At 40.8% G+C, this 21678-nt stretch overlaps 1 long non-coding RNA gene across 1 annotated transcript; it reads left to right on the top strand.

Annotated features, from left to right (window-relative positions):
* Positions 1–1181: 1181 nt before the first annotated feature.
* On the top strand, positions 1182–20183 carry LOC128788275 (uncharacterized). The gene is made up of 3 exons (XR_008431012.1): positions 1182–2335; positions 16220–16462; positions 19653–20183. It is a non-coding gene; the product is annotated as an uncharacterized LOC128788275 (long non-coding RNA).
* The last annotated feature ends 1495 nt before the right edge of the window (positions 20184–21678 follow it).

Below are 21678 nucleotides of genomic sequence, written 5' to 3'. Positions count from 1 at the left end.
GGAAAACAGGGATACAGCATGGGTAATGGTGACTGGGAAGACAAATGCCATCACTCTGAATGTTCCTCACTCCCTTCACCTTCCCCCAGCTCTATATGCTGAGGGGGGTATTGTATGGTCTGAGATGTCTCTTTGGTCATTTTGGGGTCAGCTGTCCTGGCTGTCCCTTCCCAACTCCTTCTGCACTCTTCTCCATTTCTTCCAGAGATGATCCACTTCTCTTTTTAACTTTTCTACCACTAATTCCTTTTGCTTTGCCATTTAATAATTCTTCTTGTTTCCAAAAACAGAAGAAAGGACAGAATGCACAAAAGTCCTCATAAATGGAAAATAAAAAATGGTGTTCACTTCTCAAAGAGAAGTGGCAATGTCTTTCCTTTTCTTGCCAGGCTAACATGTTTGTCTTTTACCTCCATGCCAATTAACCAAGTCTAAAGAACGTTATGAAAAGACACTTGAAAGTGTCTTGAAAGGTACCTCCTTCACCTTGGTTGGCCTTAATTCTGGTATATGCTCTTGATTAATGAATGACACTGCAATTTATACCAAATTTTATTCTCCAAAACACTTTAAAAGCTCATGATTTAGGTGGTAACTTCAACAGGCAACCTCTGGTGAGCACTGATGATTGGGTTCTTCTGGTCTACATTTAAGTAATCTAATAATGTCTTTAACACCTGATGCTTTTGGTCCTTTACTGTGTTGTCACAGCCACCAACTGTCTGCTTCACAAAAAGGTATGACATAATTTCTTTCTCTCAGAGCAGGCAGCAGACATCTGCTGGAAAAAAGACAAATCCAAACAGCGAATGCAAAGATACTGACTGGGCATCATCCCCTCTTCATGGCTGTCATGGTGCAGCTATTTACCTATGTCACCTCTGTCTTTCAGTTATTTGATGCCTGCAGAAAGCAACACATAGAGAAGTGTTTCCACTGCACTGAGATAGTCCAGCTCCAGCCAAATTGAGATCCTTTTTTGTGGCACACAGTTCCAAGTGGACACATGCTGTAGAAGTGAATGGCACCAGCAGTCATTGCCTGACTGTGGACTGGTCTTAAATCCTTCAGGAAATACCCAGATGGTGTGGCTCCAGGGCAGTGGAGAGCACACAGGCAAGAGCTGTTGTCCTCAGAGCACAAAGCCTCTCTCCAGACATGGAAACAGCACCCTGGCCTCAGAAACGATACATACAGCACAAGCCACTGAATTCTCCTCAATGGGAGGAGAGAAGCAAATATCTTCCAGCATAAAGGTCCATATGATGTGAACAGAGAGGATTTCAACCTTCAGTGAGCCCTGAAGTGAAAGCCTTTGGGAGTGCTCAGCAACTTGGACCCACGTGCCAATAATTGTGCCAGCTGCACATAGACGTTCATTTCTTATTCTCACGGGGAGAAACACATTAAAAAAGTACCAAATTCCCAGAGGCACTAAACTCAGGGAATTTCTCCCATCCAGACAGGTCTCTATGAAGGGCTGCCCTGCAGTTGCTTGCAGCATGGTAGCACTCATGGGACATGATAGGTGAATTGGACTGGTGGAATCAAATGTCTTGTACTACCCACACCATTCATGAGGCACTGTTCATCTCCAGCACTTCTCCCAGGACTGATTTTCAAGTGGCCCTGAGCCATGCCAGAGCCCCTGGCAACCACTTAGCAGCAGAGGAGTCTATGTCCTAGGGTTGGCACTACCAGTTGCAGGTTGAGTTTGTTAGTTTTCAGTTTAAAATCTTCAGGGTTACTGTAGGTTCCACAAAAGCTCAGTCCTTACTACTAATTTATCTCTGTCTGCAATTTAAAAGGGAGTGGAGACATGCACAGGGCTTTAGGGAAAGGCTCTCTGGTGAGGCTTTTGCAGACCCGCCTTTTGCGTGTCAACGTTAAACTGCTGTTATTTGTCTTCTGAGTCTATGATAAGCCAATAATATTCCTGAAATCATATATTGTTTTCTATAAACCTCTCAGAAGGTTTTTAGCTATAGATCCTGAGAAATAAGCGTCTGTCAAATTGCTGTGACAGGACTGAAGCAGTTAACTATGGATCCTTATTTAACTGTACTGTGACAGAATAATGCATATCAGATTCTCTGTGGATCTACCTGCAGCTCAAAGAGCTGCTGAAAATCAGCCAGTTCTCCACTGTGCTCCTCTGAGCCTCCTCTGACAGAGCAAAAGAGCACCAGAGTACCACTGCAGGCCTCTGACTTGCGTGCCAAAGCCAAGATGATGTCTCCTCTGGCATCAAATCACAAGACTTCAGCAGCTTCAGTACCTGATTTATCCCCAGTAAAGAGCTCGTGATGGAATGATACAAAAGGGTCTACAGAGGGTGAGTGTATTTATATATGTGAGCCTTGTGCTAGTTGGTTAAAGCATTGTAACATAATCTGACAAAAATTAATACCTCAAGCAAAAAAAAACCCAAAACAATAGAGAGGAGCTCTGCAGGTTTTTTGTGGCAGCTTTTATACAGACAGGTTAAACTTTGTGCTCCGAGAGCCAAGGAAGTGCACACAGAATGACTCCACTGGGTTCTAGTCAGCAAAGGTTTCTATCATCAACCTACAGCTCTGACTTGTGTGATGCTGCAGAGGTGATGACTTAGACAGCAGTACAGGAGAAGAGGGTAAAAGAGTTCTATGTAAGTAAGGAAGGAATCAATAATTCAAACATTCAAGACCGAGCCAAACATGCTAATACAAATGACCTAGAAAATAGCATTAATTTTCACTGTTAGTAACTGTGTGTTGGCATACAACAAAAAGAACCTGCTCCTTTGGGGGTTATTGATTCCAGGAGGTACAAAAACAGGATTTTTAAAATATAGAAACAGCATAGTCACTGGCTTGGTATTTTTCTAATCAGTACTGAGCAAACTAGAAGCCTTCACTCTGTCAGGAACACTGGGCACAGGGGACATGAACTTAGTTAACAGTTTATTTCCTTACTTGGCATCTTCCAGGATGTCCTTGCTGCAATTTGATAACCTGGTGGCTTCTGGCCAGTGCTGTCCCAGCACTCAGCCTTTCAGCAAAAATAAACAAAAATGGATATTTCTATGATCAAAGTACTTAGCCAGCTTTCTTTTCTTCTTTTTTATTTTATTTTATTTTATTTTATTTTATTTTATTCCTCCTTTCCTTACCTTCCTTTCCTTTCTTATTCCTTAATTACTATCCAGGTGTCCAAGAGATTTTGCAAGCACTATGTCTGAGGAGCCAGACAGACAGGCTTCAGTGAGCCTTTTAGCCCTGAGACAGGCTGATCACCCTCACCTCTGCTTGTGGCAAGCAGAGCTCACCTCAGCTGTGCTCATTGCTGAAGCTAGGTGGGAACACCTGGGTGGCTGGCTACCTCCTAGGGCTATAAAGGAAACTGAGGGAGACTGTGTGCCCTAAGGAAGGCAGCCAACATATGTGGTTTGGGTTTTGTTTTTTTTTTTTTTTTTGCTTCAGGATCTTGAAATGCTGGAAAATTTAGATTATCAGTGAAATACTTGAACCTTATTATACCAAAAGTAAAATCCTGTGGGATGTCTGCTCAAGAGAGAATGAATTTGTACCATCCTAGCACAGAGGAACCTCAGGGTGACTGAAAGGAAGGAGTTATTACTGTGGAGTACACCACTGGAGAAATAACAAACTGAGAAGTAAAAAGATTATCTCTAATGATAGCATTAGAAAAGCAAAGTCTTGTTGATACTATTAGTGTCTCAGAAATCAATGAACTAGAACCTAATGTGAAAATAATTGCATATAAACTATGATAATGTTGATGTTATGCCAAAACTGTAATGTCTATTGAGAATTAGTATACAAAATCAAACTCCAGTGAAGTTAACTCCATTTCTGACCTTTAAAAATGCAAGTAAACATGGAATGAAAAAATCTCATGAGAAAAAACATTTGTAAAATGACAATGAGAGGTCTCACATCTAGTAGATCCTTTTCTAAAGTGACAAATATATATATATATGATCATTGTTTTAAGCTTTTCCCTTTTCATGTTTATTTGTAGAAAGTCATGGTGTCTTTTCTGATTTCTATATTCCTGATCTACTAAATAATAGTTTTTCACTGGTCTAGTGTTCTCTGATGACTTCTTAGGATAAATATGAGAAAATAAATTACATCTTGCAGCTCTTCATCCCATGAGTAGATACTGATAGGACCTGTAAGTCAATTGTGTATCCAACCACTGAAAGAACTCTGTAAATTGATTAAATCTCAGCTATACTGAACATAAAATTGCCGTGCTTCTCTCTGGTATAACTGCAAGCAAAATCTAGATAAATCAAATGTGCACTTCATTAAGGACACGTGAAAAAGCATTATGTGGTTTTTTGACAATACCTATTAAAAATATCTTTGATTATTTTTTACTTCCTTTGGCTCATACCTGGAAGCCTCTGTTATTTTTCCTTTGCAAAGTGTGTGCTCAACCAGAAGTAAAAAGTAACTCACTTATTAAAAAAAAAAAAAAAGGAAAATATGTAGAAAGAATAAAAAAAATCTTTCAATTATGGATGCTAATGTTTCTGTCCAAAAGTAATAACCTGTAATGGATATATTACAATTAACTCTCATTACAAGCTGATGATTGCCAGATGTTAATAAACTATTTCTAAATGCTTATCATTAGGTATAATAATGACTAAGCTCACAAAGTGTTTTATGCTTATGTGCCTGTAAAACACAGCACGGAGAGCAATGGCTCTATACTCTTTAAACAATAAAGCATGATACAGAATCATAGAATGGCTTGGGTTGGAAGTGACCTTAAAGATCATCTAGTTCCAACCCCCCTTGTGAGCAGAGACACTTTCCACTAGACCTGGTAGCTCAGGGCCATAAGAAAACAGTTGATTTCAATCAATAAGAGGAAAAACCTTCACTTTGTCTCAGGGTAGTGTAAGAGCTGTCATGGGAGCCTTTCCACCACATTTTGTGACCAGTGTTCCACCTACAGGTAGACTAATTTCTTGGCTAAGCCTCCATCCACTACTTATTTAGTTAATGCCTGTATGCTGTATCAACTGTCAAAAAAATCAACCTTTATAATGATTGGGCTGAAGGGTAAAAGAGTTAACTAGAACATTTTTTACTCTATTCATCACATTATCCATTAAAAAGACCTTCCCAGAAGGACAACACAAGACCTTATCCTGCCTGAAGGCATTTGTGGCAGTTGCTGACTGTAATGACAGCAGACTGGGACTGAGATTGCTTCTGGAGAATTCATACAGCAGAGCTATAAAAGCATTGCTTTCCTCTAAAATATTTATTTTCTAATTGTTGTACTATTTTTATGAATCTCCTGCCTTTTTTTTTTTGTTGTTGTTTGTTTGTCATTGTAATGTCCCAATCTGTGCACCCCAAGCCCTTTCTGGTTGACTTTAAAAGTCACAAAGGAGTTTCTTTTTCATTTTCATTTGAAAATTGAAAAAATTTTCTTTTTTGTCATGCTGCACTCCTTGACAACATGGAGGCACAGGTGAAGCCTTGAACCTAACTTCTCTCCTGTAATGTGGTGTATCAGGGGAGTTCATCTGTCAAACCCTGTTCTATTTAACTTCACAATGAACTCAGTAAAGCTGGCTTCCGTTCCAGCTTGACTGAATCTACCCAAGAGCCAGGGAAGTTGTGATCCCAGAGCCTGGCCTGCAAGGCTGGAGAAGCCTTTGCCCTCCTGGCCACAGCTGAGATTTCTTGTGTAATTCTTCTGTACCCCCCTGGATATACTTCTGTAGGAAGGGATAAGCTATAACTGCTCAACTGGGAACAAAACAAGACTGAAGCATCAAGTTGCTATCATTACTGGGAGAGAATGGGGTTTATTTGGCATTTGTTAAGGGAATGACAGGCAAAGGTTTCCTGGGAAAGATTGTCCTTCCCCATGCTGGGAGCTCTTCCTTGCGGGCAACAGCTGCAAGCAGGCTCACTCCATCGGGCTGTGCCAGTAAATGAGACAAAAAGAGAGCTCTGTGTTTTCAGCAGAAGGAGAAATAACCACTAGGGCCTGCTTTTTCCTCCAGTGAAGCTGCTACCCACACAACGTATGCACTAGAGACAGCTCTGCACATCCACAATTACACTGACCTCAGGGAATAGCTTTCATCAGCTTGAAATCTCCTTACCTTGGTAGCTCAGTGCCTTTCAGTTGTGCTCAGAGATCTCTGATTTTCTCATGTAGAGTTAATGAAATTTAGCAGCTACACATTCTTATGGAAACCATTAAAGCATATATGGAAAATCTAATTTTCTTTATCATTTTGATTGGTTTGCAATATCTTAAAAGAACTAAAAGAGTAAGTGAGCATTTAGCTGGAATAATTTCTTAAACCACTAAATTAATTTCAGTGTTGTATTTTCTGTTTACTCCTTTCCTCCATGTAAAATTTCTCTTCTTAGTCTTTTCTTTGGATCAAGTACAACTGGCTGAGCTTAGAAGGTATGTTAAAGACCTGAGCAACATGACTGACTTGTTTAAATACAGTCCTCAAAGTCTAAAAACATCATTCTTCTGCTTGGGGCTGCTCAGGTTTCCAGGTCCTTCTGGAAAGATGGGCAGGGGCCTTTGAGCAACAGCTCTGGCCAGTGAATGCCAAGATGCCTCACACACTCAGACAACAGCTGGAAATGGGAAGAATGAATGATTTTTCCAGTCAGTGCGTTGGTCAATGACCCCCCCAGTCTGTCATAAAGGCAAATATGTTTGGTGGATTCTTTTTTTTTAAATTGCTCTGAGTTTCAGATCACAACTTCAACTCTCCAGAGGACTCAGCAGAGTGCTGACCATTGCTGTTGTTGTGAGACTTGCAGTAGTGATGAGCGCCAGCTTTCCCCCTTGGAAAGTCTAGAGGAGACTAGGAGAAAGGAAAGGGAGGGCAGTGGATGCTCACAGCAAAGAGTAGACAGTGAGTCAAGAGACACGGCTTTCAGGCACTGCTGGGCTGCTGTGGGCAGGCTGGCATTGCCCAGACATAGCTGCTCCCCTTCTGTGAGGCACAGAGGGTGCATTGCCCTGGCCCAGGCTAAAACCTCTGTCCTTCCTCTCTGTCCTTCCTAAAATATCCCCTAAACTGAATGTGCAGGGGTCCAGACATGGGATGGATGGGAAATAGCCTTCCCAGCTGAGAAAGGACTTCTAGCAGCCAAAGTACTTGCAAAAAGGCAATGCTTTCCCCAGCCAAAATTGCTTACTTCTCTCCAGCTAGGCAGGCATATCCCTCTGCACCTCTACACAGGGTCCCATGAGCTGAAAGCCAGCTTTTCCAGCTGTGACACGGTAGGGACCTAGGAGTTTGAAATTGAATAAGACCTCAAAGTGGCTCATTAGTTTGTAGGATGATGTCAGCAAACCCTATTTATGCCTACTGAGAGAAATCAGACACCTACCAACTCAAGGAACAGCTAAGCAATGCTTTTTTGAAGATAGCAGTGGCGCCTAACTGGTGGGATCAGGCACCTACATACCTTTGAGGTACTTGGCCAAGGAGATTAAGTGACTTGCCCACAGTCACACAGGAAATCTATGGCAGAGCCAAGAACTGATCCAACTTTCAAATTACTTAACCACAAGATTATCATTCTTCCATGTATTAAATTATTAATTCTGATGCTTGTCAGGAAGCCTGAGGCATAGGACGGGTGCTTATTAATTGGAGCCAGACACATAAACATGCACATTGATTTATGTATTCATATATTTAAAACTGGATGAAAGAACTATCTGGTATCTCATTTTGGATCTTTCTTTAGTCGCTCACCTCCTGGTTTACATAGAGTTGAGGATGCACTGGAAAACAACCAGTTTCCTCCCATATATGGAGCACTTGCTTATGGGCCTATACATGCCGTAGGATTCATTGGAAGTTGGGAAGTTTGTCTTTACTGTATATCATCCATGTATCATCCCAGTCTGTCTTTCAGATTTAGACATTGCTGTCACACATTCCTGGCCAGGGCTTGTTTCTCCATTAAGCCAATGTGGCAACAGTCTATGTCCTCCAGTCTGGGTTTAGTTCAAGTGCTTGTAAATACCTGCAGTTCTTTCACTATTTTTTATTCCCTTAAGAAACTAAAATAGAAAATATCCAGGGAAGATGGAGAACAGTAACACTGACAAGGCTTATGCACTGAATGGGATGCCTACATAGAGAAATAAGTCTTCCTCTCCTCCTTCAGAGTCGGGGCATGAGGGTAACACCTCTGGGGCTGACTCAGAGAGGAGCCTTGGATATAGGCTCTGACTTGCCCGCTGGGGGAGACGCTCTGTCTGCACTGACTATCAAGGGAGGCCAGGGAGGCAAGGCTGGCAAATGCAGGCATTTAGGCATTCAAATATACATGCTTTTGATACATTCCTCACACCCTGCACACCTCCTACTTATGCTTGAGGTACAGTGCTGAGGACTGTGGAAATACTGGATTTCCATTAGATGTTGTACTCTGTGCTGATACACAGGTAGAGGAGGATAAGCCATCAAGATTAAACTTATGTGTAATTATGTTCTTGTAAGCAGCTAGAGGTACATTCCAGTTCCGGTCTCAAGAAAAAGAGGACAGTCAAGGCCTTTGTAGTATCTAACCAAAGCCTCCCCCATCGACTCCCAGCAAGGGAGCAGAACAGCAGCCACATGCTGGGTAGGGAAGGGTGGTGGCAGTGGGAGCATTCCTGAGTCAGAAGATTTTAAGAAAAGCAAAGCTCACGTGTGTGAGACCAGAGCTGAATTTATATCTTAAACCTGTAAACCTCTGGCAGCAGCAGTATTTCACTGTGTCACAGTCCACAGCACATCCTAACAAGCTACCAGGAGTTGTATGTGGTCTCTAGGTAACATCAGTCATTGATCTTAAAATATCCAGAGGCAACATATTTTGGGGTTAAGTTGTATTTTCATCAGATTATGGTAATCAGATAAGTAGGTTTGGTAAACCAGGTTGGTGACTTTTAACTTATGTAACTTGGTAACGCGCTACATATCTGGGCATTTGTCATTAGTGTTTTACAATGGTATGGGAGCACTTCGCTATGTGTAATTGTGTAATGGATTTCAACCTGCAACAGTTCAGTAATACAAGGAATTAGAATTATTATTCCTCAGAGATAAGGACCTGAAAGACTTAAATAAAAGCATGGGAATTATTTCTAAAAGGTGGAGATTGTACATTGTTCTCTCTTTTACACAGAAGGATAAAAAAAGTATCTCTTTATATACACATAGCATAAAAATATCTCTTCCTTGTGCAGCTGTCCAACATAATGCAACAGGCTTGTGCTTCAGCATCTGGACTATTTGAATAACACTGTATGGCAAACACAAACATGATATGCATAAGGAATGAGTAATCAGTAGATGCAGTGACAAGTAGCATGGAATAGTGACTGAGGAAAATGCATTTAATCAGCTTTCACATTCAAAGCCAGTGTAATCTTGCCTTTTTTGTGTCTGTCTCTCTTACTGGAGCTTAAATTAAATACAGCCACAGTCAGACAAGAATTCTCTTCTCAGTGGAATTTACTGGGTGCTTGATCTTTCTGAAATTTAAGCTACCTACACAGCATCCTAGTTTCTCTTCTAGACATATCTTCACGTGGCTGTTCTGTGTTACTGGTGGGTATTTTCAGATATCAGGTCTGCATATACATATTGAATCTTGATTTTGGGTATCTGTTCAGACACTTTTGGGTGCTAGCTAATTCCTCTGCAACCATCACTTTTGCAGAAGTTTCTAAGGGAGATCTTTGGAAAAGTGAGAAGGGAAAGAGCTTGGATTTGGGAACTTTTTCAAAGCAAGCAGCACAGCTGTCAGAGAAAAACCTGGAGATTAGTTTTGGGAAAAAAACTTTCCTAAGATCCACAGTGGAGAGAAGCACTAGGTTGTGACACTGGTCTAGGATTTAGCAGTAAAACTGATACAGGAAGAAGTTAAAGTAGCGGAAAAGGGCAGGGTCAAAGCTTTCCTTTTTTGGAGAAATTTTAACATTTCTCAGAACCTTGAAAGTCCAAATACACCTTCCTTCTAATTTATAATTAAATAATTATATTCTGGAAGATCCTAGTCTTTAACCAATTCATCCAATTCATCAACAAGTGTGGCCTGTAAGGAGTCTGTGGCTCAGCCAAGCGATTTTACCCAGGCCCATAGACACTGATGCAGACAAAACTGGCATTCTCACTCCCCTCAGGCTGTCAGACATAACCCAGGTTTGGGCTGAGAGCTCTTCTCACAGCTGCCTCTAAGTATGAGCACAGTGTCAGGCCAACACAGCCCTGTAGCACTCCTCTGTGCTTTCATGTCAGGTCAATGTAGTCAGCAGAGGTCACACTTACCTGTCCACTGTGTGGCCACACCTTTCATGTCCTGATGCTGTGATGGCTCCTCTCAGAAAAGTCATTCCCAATGCTCAAGGACTTCAGATTTGTTTCTGAATAGTCTTCCCATTTCCTGATCTACTTGCAAAATCCTTTGGGTTTTCTATGTGCATGTGCAGTTTTTTCTTTCCTTCCTCCTTTTCTTGTGCTTTTCCCTATAAGCACCAGCTCTCTGTGTTTATCCTTACTGGGCAGCTGCCCAAAATGCTGCCATCAAAACACATCTATAGAGTAAGTGGTGAGTTTTTTAAAGGAATGTAAACAGCCAATAAATTGTTATGGGTTTTGCCCACAGAATCCATGCATCTTTGGTTGTTAGTACTTGTTTTATTTTATTTAATTTGTTGGAAATGTCTTGGGTTAGTTTTTGCCAGATAACTGCTGAGAGCCCCACAGAACAAGTATGACAATGTAAGAGGCAGTTTTGGGTTACTTCGGGCAAAACTTCAGGGCTGCTGAGAAAGACCTAAAGGCAGCAAACAGGTCAAGGCAGGTTGATCTCTGCTTTTGGCTTCATTATATGTGCCCACAAAAGTGTCACAGCAGATTCAGGCATGTGGATCAACTAAGAAATCTTGTGGTTTCTTCCACATGGATTTTTGTAAACGTGGGACAATCCACTCTTGCTAGTACATTAGTATTATTGACAGAGAAAACAGGTTGCCTACCCAAAGAGTGACAGAGAAAGGAAGGAAATGCTTAACCCCTGCCAGTGGTGACTACTACAAAAGAATGATTGCAGAAGGCAGGGAGGGAAGCAGAGGACACTGTAGGGACTTCGGCCACAATCTTCGTAATGCAGAGGAGTCATTTGTTCAGCTGCACTTGTCACAGGTTCATTCAGTTTCCAGAAATACACAAAGACAAGTGTATAATCTCCTGTGATCATTCAGCTGTAAAAGATGCTGTAAAGGCTGTACACTGTGGCACAATAGCATGACTAAACCTTTGCAATGGACTTGTGCCACAGGCTGTCCACACTCAATCATACAATCATTGGATCTAGAGCTGTAAATGATGTGGTCACTGAGGCTGGAGAAGTGGCTAAAGGCCATTCACAATGTGCCACTGGTTTCAAAAAATGATTCATTAACCACAGTGGTGTGAAGCTCAGGCTGGACTTTGATGCCATGACAGCCCCCTACCAGACCCATGCTGAGTCCTTCCATGTATGCAGAGTAATCCACCCACCAGCTGTGGCCAGCAGCCTTCATGTGCTCCCTGCAGCAAATATTTGCTTGGCTAATTGAAAATTATTTTTACATGAGAATCAAATGAGGAACATATCTGTGGGAAACTGCTCTCTTCCATCTTAATAATGCTACTGGTAGTGCTCAGAATAATTGATGATTATGGAGCGTGGGACAGCATGTATCTTTCCTCAGAGACACTTAAGGTGGGACAGGGAACATTTGCCCACAGAGAACACTTGATTAGAAAACTATGGTAAGAATATTTCTCTCCTTTAGTTGCAGCCGTACCCTTCTAGGAAAAGAGCCAAATTCTTAAATTTCTGTTGACAAGCTGAGGAAATTCAGATGTGTAATTGAGTGCTTTGGGTAATAAAATGAAATACAAGAGAAGTGGGGAAAAGACCACTTCAGAACATACATGAAGGTCAAATTTTTGCCACCCCTTACTCTGCTATGTGTTTCCTGTTTCTAACTGAATGCATACGTTTGGAACATGAAAAAAAGCAGAGGCACTTGTCATGCTTGTTCTCACTGCTGTGCTATAGGTCTTTCTTCTCCACCTGACATGAAATAATGGTGTGTTAGAAATATGTTTGTTTCCAACCAGTTGTTGACTTAAAACTTATTATTTTTATTTTGCTGGTGCCTAAGGGCAAGACAGAGATTGCAACACATGAAGCAGACAGCTACAACAGGCAGAAAGACATATCTGGCAGGAAAATCTAGACCACCTAAGTAAAACACAGATTTCCTACTCAAGGAAAGATTTTTGCCTTTAAACCTTGATCCAGAAAGCTTTACATGACAACCAGAGATCAGGACAGAGCAACTCTCAGGACATGGTAGACACAGATGTACGCCAGAATTTCTGCCACTCTTTTGGCCTGAAACACCTACTTCAGGACTATGTTCTGTTCCTCTATCCATGGAATGTGGAGGTCTTCAGGTTCATGACAGGGTTAATGGTCTCCTACGGGAGCAGAAGTGCTGAGGTTGCTGATGGTATCAGCTTCTTCCTCAGATAGGATCTGATCTGCAACCTCTCTTAGAAAGAGTATCTGGATAATCTCTGTCTCCTAAGGGATTATAATGCCTCTTTTTAACCACTAGGCAGCAAAACATACTCAAGAGGAGGCACAGGGAAGGGATGAGATCCCATGTTCCTGTCATATCCTATCCCCTGCTGACAGGAACATAAGGCTTATGGACCAGGAAAATAGCAAGTGATAAGGATCCCAAAGGCAGGGTACCATGGTGAGCTGGGGGTGAAACTGCTGTTCCTTAATCATCCCCCAGCCAAGGGGCAGGCAGTGGGACTCCTCTCAGAGGAATCTGCTTCCATCACCAGGGAGTGGGCAAGCACCCAGATAGCTCCTCCTCCCAGGAGCTGCACACTGGCAGCAAGAGCTCACCTCTCCTGGCCCACAGCTCAAAATGGTTATTAGACAGAGGAAAGAGGTACTCTTCATGTATGGCCAGTGCCAAGCCTATATCCTACTACAACAAGGAGCTCCCAAAGAGAGACCTGGTGCTATCCTCCACACCCAGCCAAGCCCAGATTATTGAGAAATTTTCCATGTAACTAGAGAGCACCTGCACTGCTGCACAGCTGCATAATCCCTCCTGAGATGTGGATTCACCCAGATTGGGTCCGAAAGACAGGCCAGGCCAGGACAGAGGTGAGTCTGATAAAGAAGGGGAGATCATAAGGTCCCTCAGGAAAACCCAAGCTGTCCCGGGATGACCTCTGAAACGTTTCTGGCCTCTGCTTGCAGATGGGCTGGCAGAAACCTTTCTGGGAAGGGTGATGTGGTTTATGTAGAATTTGTGTGCTCATGCACGATCCTACCATCCTGCTTTTCTCCTTGCTTAGGCAGATGGGAGAAGCAAGTGGACGGTGATGCACCTGGGTAGCAGAAGAAACATTTTTCAGAATATCATCTGCTGCAGGGCCAGCATGGGGGCTTTGGGATGTAGCTGAGCAGGCGGAGGCTGCAGGTTGGTGTTGCTTCCTGGACATTCTTTGTATGCTTAAGCAGAGTGCTGGCCATCAGGGTGCCCTGTGCATCCCCAGTGCTGCCACAGGCCACTGCACCACTTCACTGACGCTGTTTTCTGAAAACACATTTCAGCATCTGGCTGCAAAATATATCAGAGCTATACTTTCCCCTTCCAGCACTTTTCTGTCTCATTTCAGAGCTCTCTCTCAGCTGGTTGGTGTGTGCACCTAATGCCCTAAACAGGAAGGAGACCAATTAAGAGACAATCTGCACAGGAAGATGTCAAACAGGGCACAGGACTTGTAAAGAGGTCTGCCTCCTCCTGTAGTGCATCAAATGGTAAAAATAAAAAATTGGACATAGTGGATTTGATGATGAGTTTAAACAGTAACGACAATCCTTCCTGGGGTCCAACATCTGTAAATATAAATATTCAGAAATAATCACTAGTTTAAATAATCTACAGCTCCATGTCACATTCAGTTCAGATTTGGCTCTTGATGTCCTTTGAACTTAAGGGTCACTAATTTTCCCTTTAAAAAATTCCGTAGGACTTGTACCATAAATTATATCAAGTTCCATACAGACTAAAGCACTAAAGTTCATATATTCCCTTTAGGACTACCATTGCCTTACTCTTGCTTTCCTACATTGGTAGGGTTGGAGCCACAGGCATTACAGCAATGCAGTTTATTCAGGTAAATGGAGACCTTCAGACTTATTTATGAGGACCATCCATCTTACAGGGCTTTAAAGTATTTTCAGCACTAGGTTTGGTTTCCAATTGGTCATATGAAAAAATGTGGTATTCCCTAGTCTTTGTAAGCCATTTCTGATTTTTTTTATTGTGGTTTCAGGATCTGTGTATAATATGACAATTTTTACTGTGATTTATGGCTTTAGGTGAACAATGTGCTGTATGTGGTGTTAATTGCAGTGGATGGAATCCAGAGGCATTAAAATGCTCGTCTTTGCTCTGTGCTAATGAGCTTTGATTTCTAACCTGTCAGCAGGGATTACGTATTAGAGCATCATGTTTATAATTCTCCACAGCAGCTCAAGTGCCAACACTGTTATCCAACCACCCTCCACTCCCTCCTCCCCAGACTAGTTTTGACAAAAGGGAAAAATTGATTTGTGCTGAGACTTGACTTAGGCAGTGTCTGAATGCAGTAAGTGTATAGTGGAAATAAATACAGGAGCTCAGGAAAGGCTTCCAAAAGAGGAACTGGTCAGTTTGGGGAAAAATACACCTTTTAATGATAGTCCATTCCAGGGAATAAGACATTGAGTATTTTCTTTGAAGTGGATGGCTTCATTCTGTATATAGGTTTGAGCAGGTGGTAAGAAATACAGATCTCCCAACAGCTAATAATAGTACTGAAGGAGTTTCCTTCTTTGGATTTATGGTAGTCAAACAATCTCCCTACTTAGGCTTAATGCTTCCTACTTCACTCAGGTAAGAATAAGTTAATTTGTTATTATCCATGGAAGATACATACTAGATAAACCCATGTGGTGTCTTCCAGAGGAAGACAGGATTTCCTTCTCAGTTAGTTAAAAAAAAAAAGAAAAAAAAATTAGCTTTTAGTTTTTCTGATCAATTTTGGCATTACCTCACACAAGTCTGATATTTGACAGTATTTCTACAAAAACATTTCCATCAAACTTGAAAACAATATATATTCTCTGAAAACAAACTGAAAACCTAAATTAGTATGTCAATGTGCTAAACTTCAAAAATTAAATGGTGAGACAGGATGTGTCTTACCATTTAAAGAAAGAAAATGTAATAAATGTAAATTCATCTTCCAAGTGTTTCTTATGACATGCACTTGATATCATCAGATGCAATATGTTCTGCTGCACATTTAACTGGAAAAACAGGAATAAAAAATATTAATGATCAAGGCAGCTGCATCAGTATTTCATCTGGTTCCTTATAGAATAGCTGATGTAAAACTTTAGGACTGTTTTCTTTTTTTTTAATTATCTGGTTAATCCAGTAAGTCTTTCCCATTTTTTGAAAGCCTGAATATTTGTGTTTCCTACATTTTCATTTTTTAATTCTCTAGCTACAATGTTGTACTGACATAGGTATTTTTATTTAATTGCCATGTTTGTTTTGAATTAAAACGAACCTGTCTGCACTTAATAATGCAAACAATTAAATATTCTCAGCAAGATTCTCACTGTGCCAGCTGAGCGTCCTCAGAAGATTTTTTTAACTGCTTTTATATGTTGCTTTTAATTACATTCCTTTCCCAAGCGATTATATCCTCATTTAAGCCCCATTCCTGCAAGCTATCCTGGCACCAAAACAGAGAGTTAAAGACAGAAGAGTGCTGGTAAGGACTGCTGGGGAAAAAAGGCCTTTTGGTCAAAGCTGAGGGATGCCAGGATCACTGTGAGCCTTGCACTGTAAGTCTTGCAAATGCTTCTCTCTGATAAAAAAAACAAAGGAAAATCAAGTAGTTTTGGAGGCACGAGGAAGCAGTAGGCTCTAGTTACCCACCTAGACAACCTCTAGGAGGACCAAAAAGAGATACAATATACAGGAAAAGTCTTCCTTTTGGGAAAGTGTGTGCCTGATGCTGGGCCCCCTGAATTTCCTTTTTTTTTTTTTTTTTTTTGAATCACAGAGTTATAGCTCAACTCTTGCTTGAGGAGAGAGGTGTGAAGGTGGCATGATGACCTCAGGGAGGATTTTGCAGAGAGGAGCTGGGATGTCCAGGAAGAGCCAGCACACATCACTGGCTGCAAGGCTATGACTTGGAGAGAAAGCAAGGCTGGCAAGAAGAAGTCCATGCTGGTCACCCAGATTTTTCCTTAGAGAGAATAAAACTGCTGTAACCAGGTCCCACTCCATGCCAGGACTAAGTGTTGTGAGTATTTGAGGACTTGTTTCAGCAGAAAGAAATAGCTCAGTAGATCTGGCCCCAAATGTGTCTATTTTTACTGGCACCCCAATGCAGGCCTTGATCTCTGTGTTTTAGAAACACCAGCTGGCTCTAGTGGTTTAATGCACAAAAAACCTCCCAGGTTACAAGATTCGGGAGAGACACAGCTGACATATAGCTGACAAAACTGTAGCTGACAGCTGGCAAAACTGACTAATTACCAGTAACACAGATGATGAACTTCTGTTATCCTACTGGCTGGAGCCAAGAAATCAAACATGGACAGCTCCAAAACTTTAGAGCTAGGTGGGACTATCCCAATTTACTCACCATCTACAGACATATACAAGCCAAGTCAATTCAGCCTGTTTGCTGCAGTAATCTTAATTTCTCAAGCGCAGACTCAAGATTGAAACTCCCTTGATAACAAAATTGTATCTTTGTATTAGAAATTGTCTTAATTTTCGTTACACCTTCTTGTTATATTTTCTAAAATGAAAATATTTTTTAATCTCTATTTGGTATATAGGAAGCATGGCAGGTCCAAGCATGATGAGATTTAATTAAATAAAAACATAGTTTATGTTTTCAGATTTTTTTCCCTAGAAATCAGAACTAGGCAGCAATATGTGGTAGAGGGTTGTTCACCTTTTAATGCAAGTTGCAATTCTGAAATGACTGCATGATTCTGGGAGGCCAGGCAAAGGCAGTTGATTATTGAGTTATTATTTTTTAAAACAATATACTATTTAAAATGTTCTCATTCATTCCTGTCTTCCAATTGAGTTTCTATTTATTCCGCTAGACCTTAGCAACTGAAAGAGTTAATTTCACATTCTGCATAAGTGCAGGGTGAAATCAGGATAGGCCTTGCATTAGGAAAGTATGATTAGCTCCCTCATACTGATGACCCTTAAATCCTTAACAGAGTTATTGATTTTCAAAATACAATCACCCTTCTGTAACAGTGACCTACATTCTTATGTCAAGGTTAATGACATTATGTTAACCGTATTCAAGTGTGTGTGGTTCAAATGAGCACAGCTTATCAAGCAATCCAGATTGCTCCCAAGTGTCACCTCTTTATTTAAAGCTAGCAGTCATGATTTTTTGTAATATTTTTAAGGCAAAGCTTCCTCATAAGCACTAATGGTCTTGGCTGAAAGAGGATATGAGAGAACACAAGGAAGAAAATTATGCAAATTTTAATTCTGTCTTTCTTAAATTCCTCCTTTGACTTCTAGCAGATGAAAAATAGTTTTTATCAGGTGAGATGGTGTTGCCTTTATGGAAATAATTCATGGAGGATCTCCTTGGCATAATTTGTCCACCTCTTAATCAAGTTTTCCAAGGAGTAGAGCCAGTGTTGTGATGGCTGTCTCAGGTTTAGTGTCTAGAAGGTAAAAAAAAGAAACCAAAATGAGTTGGATTTTTTCATTCTGCAGTAGTTTTCTCCCCACTCAGTAGTTCAGTGAAGAGACAGATGCTTTTGATTTCTTCAAGGACTCAGTTCCTCTGCTAGAGGAAAGATTAGCAAAAGTACAGAGCTGCTGTACAGTATTAGAAATGAGGAAACAAATTTCTTTTCTGCTATTTGCTAACCATGAGACCATGAGAAAGAAAAGCTGTAGCACATGTGGGTCCTCTGTGCAATCCAGGTCTGAAAGCTGAGGCAGTTGCACCTCTTTCTTTATCCAAAGGTATAGGAGAGTTCAGGTTCCTATTCTGGGATAGCCAAGGCTATGTTTCTAATAATTTTTTTTTTTATGGAGGAGTGAACACCAACAAACAGAAGTTTGTTGAACTTATCACAATTTTTTTTACAGAGAGAATGTAAAGTCTGTTTTTTCCGTAGTGTCACTGTAATATGAACATAAGAATGCATTGCTATTTCTTTGTTACAGTACACTAATGCATCTTTAAAACAAGAATTTGATGAGTTGACATGGATAGAGCTGGAACAGCATAGCTATTTATGTATCTATATCATGCAATAGTTGAATATATGTACCTACATAAAAGCATGCTTTCTATCTGGCTTCCATAGTCCTTTTACCCTTCCACATTGCTATTAGTTGTATGTGCTGTGTGTAGCAATAAGAGGAGAAATACAGCTGAGTTGCTGCACCCAGCATGTTTGTGATGCTGTGAACTCAAAAATGAAGATAACAGAAGTGTACTGATATTGCATAGAAGAAGCAAAATCCTGAAAAAATAAGCCCATGACAAACAATTCAAAGGCTATGTTCATTTTCTGTGCTGAATCATGTATTTACCACCTATTAATGCATAAACAGTCAAACCAGGGAAATGCAGGTCCCCCTGCATCCACTTGTATATGAGTTATTTTTTGCGCTGAATATAGATGTCCTTTAGCCACATAAAAAATTGGGATGGGAGATCTTATGTTTATAGCCTTTGGACTGTGCAGCAGTCAAGATTTTTAATTTTCTTCATTTGACTATGATTCCCAGACTGAAAAAGTTTCCCCTTGTAAATAATTCAGCTTCTCTTCCTGTGACTGCAACAGAAGCCTGCTTTTATACCTGCCAACACTTATGTGTACAGCACGGTATGCAAAAGAGTGCCCAAATTAAAAGATTTATTAAAATTTTTTGCAATGAGAAACTCAAAATGCTGTGAGCACATTTTCTTTGTTGCAGACATCCTTCCATAACTTCATTTTGAAGACACTTTTCATCCAACACAAGTCATCTATAAACCTACAAAACAGACACTTGCTGGCACTCAGCTTCTGCTTATCTGGTGTTATCCAGAACGAAAACAAATGCACTGCGTGGGGGACTCCAGGACAGGCCACTTGGCAGTGGAGGTGCAGGGAGTCACAGACTGCTTTGTGGAAGTGCTGGCTTGCCCTCAGGGAGCCCCAGGAGTGCACCCTGAGGTGGTGCTCACAGCTCCCATGGCTGTGCCCTGTCCCTCCGCTCCCTCTTGGGGACTGGGGGTGTAAATGTGCTGCCCAGGGGTCCTGGCAGGTGCCATAGCTGCAGCCTCCATCTCAATCCTGGAAACCAGTTGCAATTTCTGAATAGAAGTGGCAAAATACAGACAGGAGCACTTTCCAAGAATCTGATGGAGAACCATGGGAGCTAATGGGTCAGTTTGAGTACTGAGTATGTCTTTTTACTACAAATTAACTTCTCACTTTTTTTAGGGTAAAAGAAGGCAACTCCTATGCCAACTTCTACTGCCTTATCCTTTTGGAAGGAGCCAGTCTTGTGAGCCATAAAACTTCTCCAGCAGGCAGAAGTGCTGCATGGGTGCTGTGAGTGAGAACACCTCCATGGGATGGGGATCAATAGAGAATGTGATGGGGATGTAGCAGCAGCAAGTTTCAGAGGAGTAGTGCCAGTGGCACTAGTGTTGCAGGACTGGTTAGCAGGTGAGGAAGAGCAGCAGAGCATTGGTTTGGTGGTGGCAAATGTCTGAGTTGAACTGAAGCAACGAAGAAGAAGCCATGGAGGACATATTTAGAAATAGTGCTGAGAGTATGGGTCTTGTATCTAGAAACAGAGATGTGAATGCTTTAGCCAAATGTAGTAATAGAACATGTATTTCATGCCCTTTGAGAAAGAGATTCTAATTCTCTAAGAAGAGGCACTGAGCTGTGAGTGATACATAAGCATATCTAACTGCTGCCTTACTGAGCTGAAAGAAGCATTTCAGGACTACTGCCAATACAGGTTGGAACAACAGTGTTTCACCTAGTGACATTTATTCAGATTTTTCAAATTGATTGTAAAATTATTATTCTTTCCCAAATAAAAAGAAAAATAGAGACCTATTTACTTAAATCTTTCTTTCTAAACCTATTTTTTCCCAACCAAGGAATATTGCTTGTTCTTCATCCCTAATTTGGTTTAGTTTTCTACATGTTAGGCAGCATGAGGGAAAATTTCAGTGTTTCTGAAATAAGGTTCTCTAGAAAAATGAGCTTGGCACATTTGCTGCCTGACACTGCCTGGCATACATTCAGCTGCAAGGATACAAAAGGTTTTATCCTAGTACTAGTAAAGTAGATCTCAATCCTTTGTCTCACTGAGCAGACACTGGAATTTGTCTTCATGCAGTTATTGGGAAAATATGGGGAACACATTTTAACAGATCTCTGACAAGACCTCCAATCCTAATGTTAATTGAATGTTTTTTCCAGGATATATTTTCAATGTTGTTTTTCTCTGCTTGTCCAATTTGTATACTCCTGAGAGCAGAGAGATGACAAGAATTAATGCCTGTTTGCATTAACCCAAACTTTATTCTCACTTAATTAACCATGATTAATGTCAGAAGGCAAAGGAGCAGCATCAAGCTATTTTCAACAGCTCTGTACTGACGAGTTCAGGAAACAAAAAAAAACCCCAACAACCAAGTAGTGCCATTTCAATGTTGCTTACAAAAAAACCCAGCTGCAAGATGAATTGTTTTAAAGGCAAGGTTTGTTCTTCAGCCTTAGACAACATCCTGGTAAACTGAGAGTGGCTATAACCTTTTGAAACCTCATTTAAGAAGCATGAATCAAAAATACAAGCTTATCCCCAAAATTAAAAAAAGGAAAAAAAATATTACCCAGAATTACTTAGTAATTATGAATCTATGTAAACTGTACTTGAGTAATATATTCTGTGATTTCCGAGAAACAAGAAGAGCTCAGTTTTTTGTTGGCACTATTCCTTAATAATCTCACAAGCTGAATGTATAATTCTTACTCAGTGTCAAAAGTAAATCACAGGTAGATTAGGACACCAGCTAGGTCTCACAAAGGAGACCAAACAGCTGTAGGCTAGTGGGAAAAACAGCAGATATTAGCAGGCCTGGCATTTGAACTGAGTTGCTAGAACCATATAAGCTCTCTAAGAGCTCTTTTTCACATCATTGCAAGGGTTTAAAAAGAAAGATATGGAAATCAAAATGGATATTGTAACTTTCCTGAGTTCTTCATTGGGAAACCTGGGACTTGCAACAGCAGGGTGAGTTCCTGGTGGCTGCCTATTCCAGGTGATGATCTAATCTGAAGAACTAAAGTAAATGGAGTGATTTGAAAACAGACAGAAAACTGATTAATTATTTTCTCCAGTGGATGTGACTGTGCAATATTTCTAAAGGTTCAGGGCAAACTACATCTGTTCTTCTTTTGCTAGAAGGGAGTGTTTCCTTTTCTTGATGTTCTTGTGGTGTGAGAC

This window comes from Vidua chalybeata, chromosome 5 (assembly GCF_026979565.1).
Source record: "Vidua chalybeata isolate OUT-0048 chromosome 5, bVidCha1 merged haplotype, whole genome shotgun sequence".
Lineage (NCBI taxonomy): Eukaryota > Metazoa > Chordata > Aves > Passeriformes > Viduidae > Vidua > Vidua chalybeata.
Note: the sequence above shows the minus strand (reverse complement) of the source record. Positions and strands in the feature narration are given on the sequence as shown.